The sequence below is a fragment of the Polyodon spathula genome, chromosome 5 (assembly GCF_017654505.1).
Source record: "Polyodon spathula isolate WHYD16114869_AA chromosome 5, ASM1765450v1, whole genome shotgun sequence".
In the NCBI taxonomy this organism is placed as follows: Eukaryota; Metazoa; Chordata; class Actinopteri; order Acipenseriformes; family Polyodontidae; genus Polyodon; species Polyodon spathula.
In genome coordinates, this window is record NC_054538.1 from 63628155 (window position 1) to 63641871 (window position 13717).

Consider the following 13717-nt stretch of genomic DNA (forward strand, 5'->3'; position numbering starts at 1 on the left):
GTTTATGACACGCTCGTTTAAGCATACGTGTCGTTTCATTAAACCAAGGGGAGAATCTTTTAAAGACCACTTTCCTATTTTTAAGTGGTGCTACAGTATCCAAAATATGAATTGAAGTGGTGTTATAATTATCTACTAACTCTAACTGATTCGAACTGCATGGGAGCTGAAGCAGACAAGGCTTCCAAAAACATATAAGTAGTTGGCGAATTATATGAATGAGATCATCAATTTCAGAGAGAAAAAGAGAATTTGGTCTAGGTGGCTGATAAATAACTATAATATAGATAGGTTATGGATTACAAACAGTAAAAGAGAGTATTTCAAATGAAGAATAACCTTTAATTTTTTATTTATTTATTTATTTTTTTAATCAATTTTTTAATAATCAAATAATCATGATTAAGAACGAACTATTTATCACAGATAACAGCAACACCTCCTCCTTGCCCTGTAGGACCCGCCCTCTGAGAGGAGAACTCTGATGGACAAGCCTCTCATTCTGGTTCAACCATGTCTCTACCATCTCTCCTAATATAACCCCTTATATTAAAGTATTGTTTTGTAAGTGGTGATTAGAGCTGTCCAGAAAAAAAAATAGAATGGTGCTGAAAAAACTGGGAATATCTAGTTCCTGTATGGGTAGTCATGGTAGGTTTCCTTTATTCTAACTCTACTGACTCAATAATTCACAAACATTTCAAAGCAACTAACAGCTTCCACAGCCACTCAATAAACCCTTTTGACTTTACTGTGCCCCTTTAGAGGTGCCATATTCTACTCCAGGTTTAATTGGCATAGTGAAATTATAACTGCTGGTACTTTAGGGCTGAATGAAGGTTTAATTGGTTGAGTTAATCAATTTATGGAACAAATAACAGGACTGGAAGGGAGCTTCATTGAATTAGCCATTCAGCCTTGTCACCCTGGGACTTTTGCAACATGTGTTCTTTAACAATTTGAGTTTTAGGCTGCTGAAGTCACATGTCGGAATGTAATTATAGTTTTTCTCAGTTGCTAAAGCACAATTTTGGACACTCACAAAACAACGATCAAAACAGTTAACACAAAAATCAAAACACGTCACACATTTGCAAAAACTGATCGTACATTTGCAAAACGAAATATATGTCAAATCCATTCACACACCTTGCACAAAGTAATACTCATATCAATACATTAAACACAAGGTGATATTACAATTAACCACTGAACCAAAAGAAAATACTACTGTTTTTTAAACATATTCAAGTCATTACATCAACAGAGATGACTGCACATGGCAACATTGTTTGCAAAATTATCAATCCTGTTACTTTGTGTTCATATTAGTTTGTTCCTCTTTTTGTATTTAGATATACAGTATAATAAATAAATAACAGCAAAAGGCATCAATGTGGAAGAAGTTATTTACATTTTGGTAAAGAACATACAGTCTTAACATCATTCAGCAATGCACCTAGGGCAAAAACACCTGCTGTGACGAATCCAGTCTTCACAGGCTTCTGCCCCAATGTCATCACAAGCGCCTCCATGGCCTGGATAAGTGTGGCCTGCTCACAGGGTTGGTGATCATATATCTTCCATCTTCAACAGGAGAAAAACTCCTCTGTTGGGTTGAAGAAGGGGAGTAGGAGAAAGTAATGCAGTAGGTTATGTAATGTAAAAATAAATGTATACAAGTACCATGATGTGCACCTAGTCTCAGTACAAAATCTATGTATAATAGATGCAATAATTGAGCGTGTCACTCATTGTCATATTCCTGATGAAGATATGGTCAACAATGGTCTCCAGAGTTAAGTCTCGCTAGAGGTCACGCTCTCTCTCTCCTATTGACACCCATAAGCAGCCATCATTTCAGATACACAATATCATTGCAGCTATCCTATATCAATAGAAACCTTAGCTTTTCCTTTTATATAGGCCTCTTACACTTGATTACCATGTGCGTTTGTTCAAATAAATGATTGTTGATTGTTGGTAGTTGCATAATATAACTTCATTTTTAGATGTATTAGGAATGAAAGTGCCTTCACAGGATTAGAGGATGTGTTCAAAGTTTTGCTATGTGTGCACTGACAAGTGAAATGTGTGGTCAGTTTTGCAAATGTGTTAGCAGATATTTATTGTGTATGTTTTAATATTTGTGTCTTGGTTTGATTTATATATTTTACTATTTGAGAAAAAAACTGTAATTACCTCTTGAAGTACAGAGCTGGAAAATTCAATTAGTCATCAAAATGGGGGAGGCGGCAACACACTGTGAATCACCCTTTGAAAATGAGATACAGGTTAACCCAAATTAATTCAACGTTTAGGAGACACTGTTCCTATATTAATTCATATCTGTTTATGTTTTGATGGAAATATTTCAAAAGAACTGTTGCTTTTTATTTTGAATGAGTGTTGATATACTGATATGAGTATTCTGCTTTACAAGATGTGTTTCCAGATTTGACATACTCTCTTAGTTTTGCAAATGTGGAATACATTTTGAAAATGTTTTGATATTTTTTTTAGAAGTATCCAAAATTGTGCTTTAGCAATTGAGCAAACATGTAATGCCAGTGTTTGCCCTTCATTTGTATTTATCTATAAATAAGCATCACATATAAATATGTAAAGGGTTACTTGCAGTGCTAAATCATTTTGAAAAGCTGATCCATTGTATTCATGTGCAGTACCATATAGTATATAATTAGACATTGCATGGAAATGGCATACAGTCTCCATACCATCTGTGAACATACGGGTAACGCAATTCATTTACCATTTCACTCTTCTCTCAGAATGGGTTCAGCCATGCTTCTTGACAAATCAGTTTATGATCGAGAAGCTCACATTCTGAACTCTGAAACAAGTTCTCGTCTTCATTGATGATGCTGTGGATCGTTCACAGACAAATGTCCTTTTTTTTTCTGGACCATATCAATTATGGCCATCTCTTGAGGTAGCTTTTATATAGGCCTCTTTTACGTTGGCAATTGCACAATATACCTCCATTGTGAGGAGGAACAACTCCCATTAGAAACAGACATGTTAGGAATGAATTGTCTTCACAGAATCAGATGGTGTGTTTAGAGTTTTGCTATGTGTGCGTTGGCAAGTGAAATGTGTGGTCAGTTTTGCAGATGTTTTAGCAGTTTAGATATTTATTGTGCATGTTTTAGTATTTGTGTCAAATCAAGGGTTTTGACAAAGATTATTTTTCCCATACTATCCTTATTTGCATATTGCTCTTATTAAGAACTGTACATTTGTATGTGCAAAACAAAGAAAGGATTATAGCAGTGGTACATTTTCTGTACTTCCAATAAAGAATGAATATATATATATATATATATATATATATATATATATATATATATATATATATATATATATATATTTTTTTTTTTTTTTTCTTTTTGAGACAATGGGCATTTGTTGTACACAATGGAAAAAGAAACTTGAAGTTAAATGCAAGATTTTAAGACATATTGACTGTGCTTTTAGTCTCTGGCATGTATATTTTTGAGTGAATACAAAGTGTTAAGCGACTTGCAGTTTTAAAAGCATTTAGTAAAAAGCAAAATGAAAGAATACATTTCAGTAGATATTACACTAGATGGCAGTGTTGAGTTTTTTTTTTCTTCTTTTTTTCTACCAGATCTATTGTATGCTTTACAGTGCAGCATATTTTCTGGTTATGGTGAATGCTATGCAGCTGCAGGTTGATGGGGGAAGGGTGAATAGCTTTTCCTCCTAGATCCATTGAGCTATTATTTGAGATTATTTTATAATTTTTCTCAGTTGTTCCAGATCCCAATTAGAAATGATTTGCCTCTAGTCTGACTGTCTGTTCGCAGAGAAACAAGAGATTTTACACTGCAGATTCGGCTGCAAGACCTTTTCATGCTGCAACACAGACATGGCTGTGCTGGCTCTGTATCACGCACATGGAATTGCATTTTTAAGATCGGGTTCATTGTACAAATATTTAACCACACTGCAGGAAGAAGAGGCCTTTTATGATCTTGTCTAGCTGCAACCCAGAGCCTTGGCTCGTAACATCTAAAGAAAAAATGCTTCCCAACCTCCCCTCAGTAACCCAGACACAGTGAAAGGAAAATGCTGAATACTGCAATACATTAATGACAAAGCTAAAAATAGACAGCACATTTCCAGCAGAATCCCTTCCTCAAGGGACCGTTACTTAGACCAGATCCTACATTCTTTTATCTAAATACAGTATATGGTTTAAATAATTTCTTTACCCCTAATATAGTTAATTAAATCCTTCATTTACTGTACAATCAGACAGTATTCCCTCTCCTGCCACAGCATATGAAATATATAAACACATTAGTACATAAATAGCTTAAATACATAAACGGAAGTAGAACTAACCCCAGACTGGAAGACAATTGGAATGGGTCCCAGATACTGTATGATAGCTGCTGCTTCCTTTCAGTGAGCTTAATACAAAACATTGAACACTGTATTCAATATAGTATAGTATAGTATAGTGTAGTATAGTATAGTATAGTCTACTATAGTAACCTATAGTAAACCTATAGTAAACCTTTTGTTTGTGAACACAGAATGTATATGCTCTGTTGGCATTCCCAGACCATTCAGATCTCTTGTGTGTCATTATTAGCACATCTCCTGCATTATTGATAACATCTAGTTTACAAATTAGCAATCCTGCACTGAACAATGTTAGGGTGAATGGGAAAACCATGTATGCCTGAGGTCAAAGTATGATTTTGCTGTGTTTTTAGCTTTGTTGGAGATTATTAATTAATGATCACTTCAGAATGTATCATTTCTGCATAGTTTGTTAATTCTATACCAATCAATTTGAACAACTCAAAGTGCTGTATAATACATTCAGAACCAACTGGTTCTAAAAAGAACTGTAGGGTTCCATATACGAAACATTCTGGAAAATCTGCGAAGCCTCATTATGACTACGTTCTATAAGAGCCTTTCTGTTGTTCGTTACATAAGATGTGATTCTTTACAGAATGTAACATAGAGGACGCTCTAAGGAAAACATATATGCATGGCTATATATAGATTGCATAGGAACCACCTTTTCTAAGTGCAGAACAATTTTAAAATGTATTCTTTATGAATAAAGAATCAAATGCCTGCCAGTTTGTTTTTCTTAATGTAGTTAAGAAAAAGCCCAATAGCTTAGCAGACAGGATGAGACATGTTGAATGTCATAAACAACCAAATAGGGTCAGTCATTCATGCTTAGTTCATAGTTCAACCCCCCCCCCCCCCCCCCGTTGCTGATATTTATTTATAAGAATTATAAGGATAAAAACAATTAATCTTAAGGGATGTCATATATTTGGGCCTTTGTGATGCTATCCTCTGAAAATAACATCAGATTTGCTGTAACAAATAGTAAGCTATTCATTCTTTGAATCAAGTTCTGGCCTCAGGTTGATACAAAAGCCTGCAAATGAGACTATTAATAATGATTTATTTATACAACATGGCAAAACAAACAATATTAGCATTTGAGTATTTAGTCAAAACATATTTTATAGTATTACATATCAAATATCCTCTCAAAATTACTTAGCTTAAAACTATAAGTTGCACGCAATTACAATGAGGACTCTTCCCTAGTTCCCCATAAGCAAACAAACAAGAGACAAAGACAAACTAAGTTGTAGCTTTTAGAGGGTAATGCATCGTTCCAGAAATATCTGATTCTGTATCTAAGGTATTTTTCACTCCTCTAGCATGTAACTAAGTAACTCCTACATTATTACATAGAAGGCATTCATAAAAAATGACTTTGAGATGAATACCATAAGTTTACAACAGTTGCAATGAGAACTCCTTCATAGTTTCCCATTTAAGATATTTTCCAGTACTATAGCATGTAGCAAAGCCATTCTTATAGTATTACATACAAGATTCTCTAAAATTATTTTTCAACGAATAACACAATACATTACCAAAATTACAATAGGGACTATTTCATAGTTTCCTGGGGTCAAATCAAATTATACTGGATGCAATCAGATTAATAAAATAAATACCTTAATATTTAGAGAACAGCTTTTTAAATGAACATAGATACAGTAAGATATTATTATCTAATCACAAGCATGCATAGATTTAAAAGCAATATCAATGTATACCTCTCTTTTTAGGTACCCTTAATAAGCATTAATCATATGTAATACTTACATGGTGTTTCTATATTATTATTATTATTAATTAGTAATTTAGCAGACGCTTTTATCCAAAGTGACTTACAAAGACTAGGGTACTCTATGCATCTGTTGCAGTCACTTACAATAGGACCTTGTTTTAACATCTCATGCAAAGGACGGAGCACAAGGAGATTAAGTGACTTGCTCAGGGTCACCCACAATGAGTCAGTGGCTGAGCTAGGATTGAGCCAGGAACCTCCTGGTAACAATCTTTCTGTAACCAGTGGACCATCAAACGTAGCATCTTCTAAATAAAGCAGTAAAGGATTCTTGGTTTCTCCATGGAACATTTGAAGTAAATGCGTTGAGGCTCACTGCTTGCACTAGCGTTGTTTTGGTTGCTTAAATAAGGAATATAAGGAACATTTTGTTAAAAGACTAGTCAGTGTCTGTGAACTTCAGATTACTTATCTATCTGTATTGTTAAAATAAGGCAGTATGACCTACATGCTTTGCCATGAATGCTTTTCATTATCAAGTAGCACACAGTGTGCAATAAATGGAATGTGCATGCGGTCCAAGAAAAAAAAAAATTACCCTGAACTGAAATTTAACTGAAATTGAATTAAATTTGAGAGGCTCTGTAAAAACTCTAAACTTAGCAACAGTATTAAACTTTTTGTGGTGCCTGGTTATGATTACAGGCAAACTTTATAATGCTGCCCTCCGCTTACTATCACCACATTGAATTGTCCTGGACAGAATATAATTGGGTTCAATGGGGAATCACTCCTGATAATAACTTTGGTTATTATCACACTGTGACTAATATAAATCACATTTATTAGTAATACAACTGATTTCTACCACATAGGAAATATCAGCTAAAGATTAGAAATTTGAAGCACACTTCTGTACATTGTGACATTTTCTAACATAAAGTAGTATAGCACTTATATTTAAAGTTTTCTTATATTATTATCATGTGTTGTAATGTAAAGATAGGAGGCTGTAATGATTGATTTCCACATTGTGAGTCACTTCAAGTATGACAGTTAAAATTCTGGCATGGGAAGCACTTGGTACAGAGTTTGCGCCCAACCAGAACTAATATGACAGAGATGTAACCGTGAATAGTTATTTTATATATTTCATCTGTGTTATATAACTCATTCGTGGTGCATATATAACATGTTTATTTTTGTATTTGGGTAGTTTCACTGCGTTGGTATTTATGTGTTTTATCAAGTTGTTATTTAGTTATGGGTTTATCTAAAAAGACGTTCCTCAGAAAGAAAGAAAAAAATATAAGAATCTCTGAATTGGAGACAAGGGCCCTTACTCATAATGTATAAGTCTAGTAAGTGGACTGCAACCCAACTTATGTAGTAGATAACTACTAGTCCAAACTACACTGGCTCTTTCTTAGGGTGGTTAAGCCATAGTGCGGGCAAGCAATAGGGTCTAAGTTAATGGCCCAGTGGAATACAAAGAAAGCATAGTTCAAGACAAGCAACATCAGAAAATCACTGCAGCAGGGTAGAAGCCCTGCTGCGGTAAATAGTGTGTGTGTGTGAGAATGCAAAGTTGGCATGGATAGGGTTAAATCTATCCCTGCCAGTAATCACAGGTGTGGCAATTCCCCAGTTAAGTAAAGGGGTTAATTGGGCAGTGGTCACATGCATAAAAGGAGACAGAAATGCTTTTTTTTTTGTTGTAGGAGTGAGTGAGTGAGTGAGTGAGTGAGTGAGTGAGTGAGTGAGTGAGTGAGTGAGTGAGTGAGTGAGTGAGTGAGTGAGTGAGTGAGTGAGTGAGTTGCTCAACAATGCTTTCTGTCTCTGGGTCTAATTCCTGCCGGTAGCCAGCCTGGACCGTGATGCTACCCTAGCACAATCACGCAGCAATGTTTTTAATAGTCACTATAAAAAGTAATTAGGTTTCTGTTGTGTACTAAGTTCATTCATTTAATGAAAAGCAGGAATGTAACATTGTAACATTATAACCCAACCCTACATGTTCAAATCTTAATGGGGTGTAAATGCCAACTGCTCAAGAGACATTCAATATATTGTATTTGTAGTGACAGAATCTAATAAAATGCATTCTTTCATAACATTTCATAATGCCCTTCTGTAGGTTCCAATCAGCACAGCTTCCAGTAAGAGAGAAATATATCAGATTTGGAGTTTCATTTTAATACTGTATGTTTTTCCACTACACAGGGGGGTATGTAAACAAAAGCTCACATTCAACACAGGGAGCAGGTCTGGGAGAGGTTGAAAACGCAACACTGCTCAGGGTTTAAGATGCCCATGTGTCAAAGTACATTATTCTAGTAATGTAGGCATTCTGGCTATTATAATTTAAGATAATTTATTTTAAAATCTCGCTTTTACTAATCCTGCATAATGTATTTGGGGCTGGCAAAGAGGTTAAGTGATGGGGCCTGTTGTCATGGAAACAGATTAGGCCAACACATTTCTACACAGCTTCTCTTAATTTAACAATTCTGCTGTTGCCAGGGATATATATATATATATATATCACTGTACAGGAATTTAAATATGTTCCCTGAATAAAACAAAGTAATATATATGCAATTTTAATACTGCTATTGATGTTGTAATCCTAATTATTTTGAAGCCAGTATATGTCTTTTAAGGTCACAATCTATCGGTAACGCAATGCATTAGTAAAGTAAATCTAGGTTTGAGTGCAGTAGTTGTCTAATTATTTTTTCCTTTGTGAATGTAATACTCAGACTGCAATGGACGATGGCCAGTAGGTTCCCTCATACAGTAGTGCTAAAGTGCTTCTTAATCCTAATAAAATATGTATACAGTCAAGACTAAATTCCTGACAAAGAACGTCCAGCTCTGGGCAGGCTGTGACAGCTCAGTTCGTACATACCAGTAAGTGTGTTACACATTTTACTATACATATTGCTTAGTTAAATATTGCCTCAATCTATCAATGCAATAGTTTACTAAATATGATGGTATTTAAAATAAGTTTTGTTGAGGACATTCAGTATTTCCATTTTTCAGAGGAAATATTCTGAAGGGTATTCATTTTTACAGTGCTTTTCATTAAATATACTGCATGCTGTATGTATGCATAATTAACACTTATTTTTATAAAGCATTTTATTTGAAAGGAACCCATTTCACAAGTCATATTAAAAGAGACAAAGCTTTGTTGAATATGACCATCATTACTTAGGATATAGAGACTTTCCCTTGCTGTTTCCAAATTAAACAGTTCCATTGTAGTAGGTTACCTCTGTGAACTTATTTTACGTCTTGCTGTCGTGTAAGAACAGACAAGACAGTTTAACCTATATTAATAAGATGTTCTGACATTTTTTTAAGTGACACAGGAAATTGGTCTTTATTGTATTTAAAATGTCCTTCTTTTATGTTAAAGGTTTAATGGACTTGAAAATTGAAAATAATATAGTTTTGGGCAAAAAAGTAAAACACGAAACATCTTTTTGACTAAATGTCATGCTTATCATCACAGCACAGATGAAAATATGGGACCAGATTTGCTGGGTTTTTGCTTCAATGTAAAGGTTGCACCTAGTTTGATGTCAGTGGAATTTACTACTGCTGTGTGCTCTGCGCATGTAAATGTGTTTCAAAACATCACATTTGTAATTCCTTGTTTGAATTGAGCCAAAGTAAATCTTGATAAATCTGATCGATTGTGCCTCTTTATGATAAACCCACAACTAATTATTATTATTATTATTATTATTATTATTATTATTATTATTATTATTATTATTATTATTATTATTATGTAGTAGTAGTAGTAGTTTCATTTTAGTAATGTGTGCTGCATCTGTGAACATTACTGCTCTGTAGCTTTAGCAAGGATTTCTCCAGACTACATATAAAGTAAATTGCTACAAGAAACATTAGCCACAGCATGACTTTAACAAATCCACAGTGTGACTTTAACAAATCCACAGCGTGACTTTAACAAATCCACAGCGTGACTTTAACAAATCCACAGTGTGACTATAACAAATCCACAGTGTGACATTAACAAATCCACAGCGTGACTTTAACAAATCCACAGTGTCACTTTAACAAATCCACAGTGTGATTTTAACAAATCCACAGCGTGACTTTACAAATCCACAGCGTGACTTTAACAAATCCACAGCGTGACTTTACAAATCCACAGCGTGACTTTAACAAATCCACAGCGTGACTTTACAAATCCACAGCGTGACTTTAACAAATCCACAGCGTGACTTTACAAATCCACAGCGTGACTTTAACAAATCCACAGCGTGACTTTACAAATCCACAGTGTGACTTTAACAAATCCACAGTGTGATTTTAACAAATCCACAGCGTGACTTTACAAATCCACAGCGTGACTTTAACAAATCCACAGCGTGACTTTAACAAATCGAGAGTGTGACTTTAACAAATCCACAGTGTGACTTTAACAAATCCACAGCGTGACTTTAACAAATCCACAGAGTGACTTTAACAAATCCACAGTGTGACTTTAACAAATCGAGAGTGTGACTTTAACAAATCCACAGTGTGACTTTTAAAAGGAATACAATGAGAGCTGATGCATGTCATTAAATCATTGGCCATGTATATTTCTAAAAGTGGTAAGAGGTCATTTAAAACTAAATTCAATGATATTACTGGTAGTTGTGCTAACGTAGAGCCCCCTTTTTTATAAATAAGTATTATTATGAAAATTGCATCAAAATGAATAACTGTTTTGTTAGACTGCAAATTAAAATGTTAGCTGCTCTGTAGCTACATTAAAGATCACAGTAATGCATTTTAAATTAATCTTACATAACACGTTTTCCATAAGGAGACTAAGGCTGTTTTCCAAAGTTCATACAGTAGGAGAACTACAGACTGTGTTGTAACATTATGCCACTTTACAGTCAAAAAGGTAGTCCAAACATAGTTGTTTTAGTTTTACCCAAGAAGGAGCTCTGCCTGTTACATGTCCCCATCAGGCTGGGCCACCCAGTAAAACTGCACTTATCAAAACAACATCTGTTTCAGCATACCATGTGGGGTCTCTAGCAACTCTAGTTAAGAAACTATTGCCACCTTTACACGCACAAGAAAGCAATCCTTTTGTAATTCATTGTTCTGAATGCAAAAACAAATGTTCAGCCAAACTTAACCAGGTTCGGAGGAACCAGTTCTTCTGAACCTATGCACTGGAGTCTGATTATACCTGTAACACAATTCCAGTTCAAAACTGGTTTACAATATAGGTCTGTAGAGTATTTTGGAATCAATATCCCTAATATTGATTGAATTGTGCATATAAATTAGGCAAATATAACTTCCACCAGTAGGCCTTTAGTTTTTAATTTATTCACTGACTATTCTGTCCTGTGGCCAATGATTGTGGCTACTGTATTGACCATCATCTAGATACTAGATACTTTTAAGTTAGGTATTGCTCTGCTGACTCTAGATGATAAACTTTTCTTCTCATATCACTCACAGCTTGAGTTAACTTGTGAGAAATCCCACCGACCATTTTTATCTGATTACTTTTTTTCAATGCAACTGCAAAACATGTAAAATGATATAATATTTCATAACTACAGCAACAGCAATTGATACAGTGTCTCTCATACTGAGGTACCTCACACTTATTTACAGAACAGCAGACACTGCTGCATATAGATATTATATTTTTCGCGTCAGGCTCGCTGGGATCTCAGCACTGCTTCAAGCCAATGGAAATTGAAAAGTACAGTTGCACAAAGAATTTGCATAAAAATAGATGCCTAAGTGAGCAATCGCTGAGACTGACTCATCTATCTGCTGTTATAGCTATAAAGACTGCATCAGTTGACTTCAGTTGGAAACTTGGGATGTGGTCATTCATTTAGAGATGTAGCACAGACAATGCCTTGTGCATCACCAGAGGCAACAAATGAAATGGAAGATGTAAAGATGGTGAATGTCACAACAGCTCATTGATGGACAAAATAAGAAGCCAACCAATGGAGAGCAGTTCCAATTCTGACATCACCAGGTTAGAACCCAGTGATCAATGGAGTTATTTGGCTGATGTCCAAATGAATAAAGATCAGAGGACTCTGCACTGTCTGTGTTCTGTGATAAGACATTGATTATCCTCAGTAGGGCTGTCTCTGAAACCTGAAGAATGCATTCAAACTTGTTGTTGAATAGATGGGAAAGGCACTTTTTTAGTTTTGTATTCTTGGCCGGCACTTGCTAAAATCCATTATATACATTAGGATGTGTTATTGTTTTTGATGGCTCTTTGTAATTAAATGTGATCAAATGTGTTTTTACTATGTACACTGTACAATATAACTACACGTGTAATTACAATGTAATTAAGACATGGTTTACAAATATGTTTAATGGAAAGTATCAAATGAATGAGGGGTAGACAAAACATAAAATTATACAGTAGGGTCTATTTAATTGATCCAAAAATCTCCACTGTTTCAATAATTGAAATTTGCCCCATCCTGACATATTCATGAGTAGTGTCCTTTACATGATACGATATTGCGTCTGTAAATAAGAAATAATTTTGGGGGGGGGGGGGGCTTTCAAGAACATATAAATATAGCCACTATATTAATACTTCATTTTTGGAGCTAAATTAACATTAGACTACATTGTAACCTTTTACCCAGACTCATCTTAAGAGGAGTCTTATCTTTTAGAATGCTGATGTGATTGATTTTTAGGCTCTTTTGTTGTAAACACTGCCCTACCATACCAAAGAAACCAGTGCTGTTTTTGTAGACAGCACCAACAGGAGGGCTGCTGCTAATCCTCATTTGGTTTTCTGTACTGACTCCAAAGGGGTATTTAGGATAAATTGAGATTACACAATATGTAGGTCAAATTTATTCCACATCTCTGCATATTCTACAGTATGTTGCATGTGGGCGAAAACACAGTGAATGTGTTAAACGCTGTGCAACCACACAAGCTGAGGGAAATTCAGGCTGATAGAGAGAAGTGAATGCAAGATTATGTTGCCAAATTCTGCAGCATGTAACTGTAATATCTTATTATAACAAGAAACTCAATAAAAGCTTTTTTTGTACAGTGCTAACTTGCCTAACATAGGCCCAGCAGAACAAATGTTTGCATTTCAACCTTTGTGGGTGGTCTACAGTCGTCATGAAAAGAAGATGAGAGATGTCTAGACTTTATACTGCGATACTACATTTGTAATCATGACAGAACACTATACTGGATAATACTGCCCAATGTTGACATGCCTTAGCTAATAAGTAACATTTTATCAAACAGTGATGTGCAGTGAATAAACCTGAACTGAACATGTTGGACTGAGAATATAATGTACTGTTCCTGTCATTCTTGAAATTGCTATCTGAAATTCTATGATGAGTAATAGGCAATAGCATCCTGGGAGATTGACCTAATTAGTAAGACACTCCTCCAACTAGCGCTCCTGGTAAGCTGCATACTGGGTGTTTTACACATTGAAAACATATGAATTAACTATGATATTTGAATTTAATG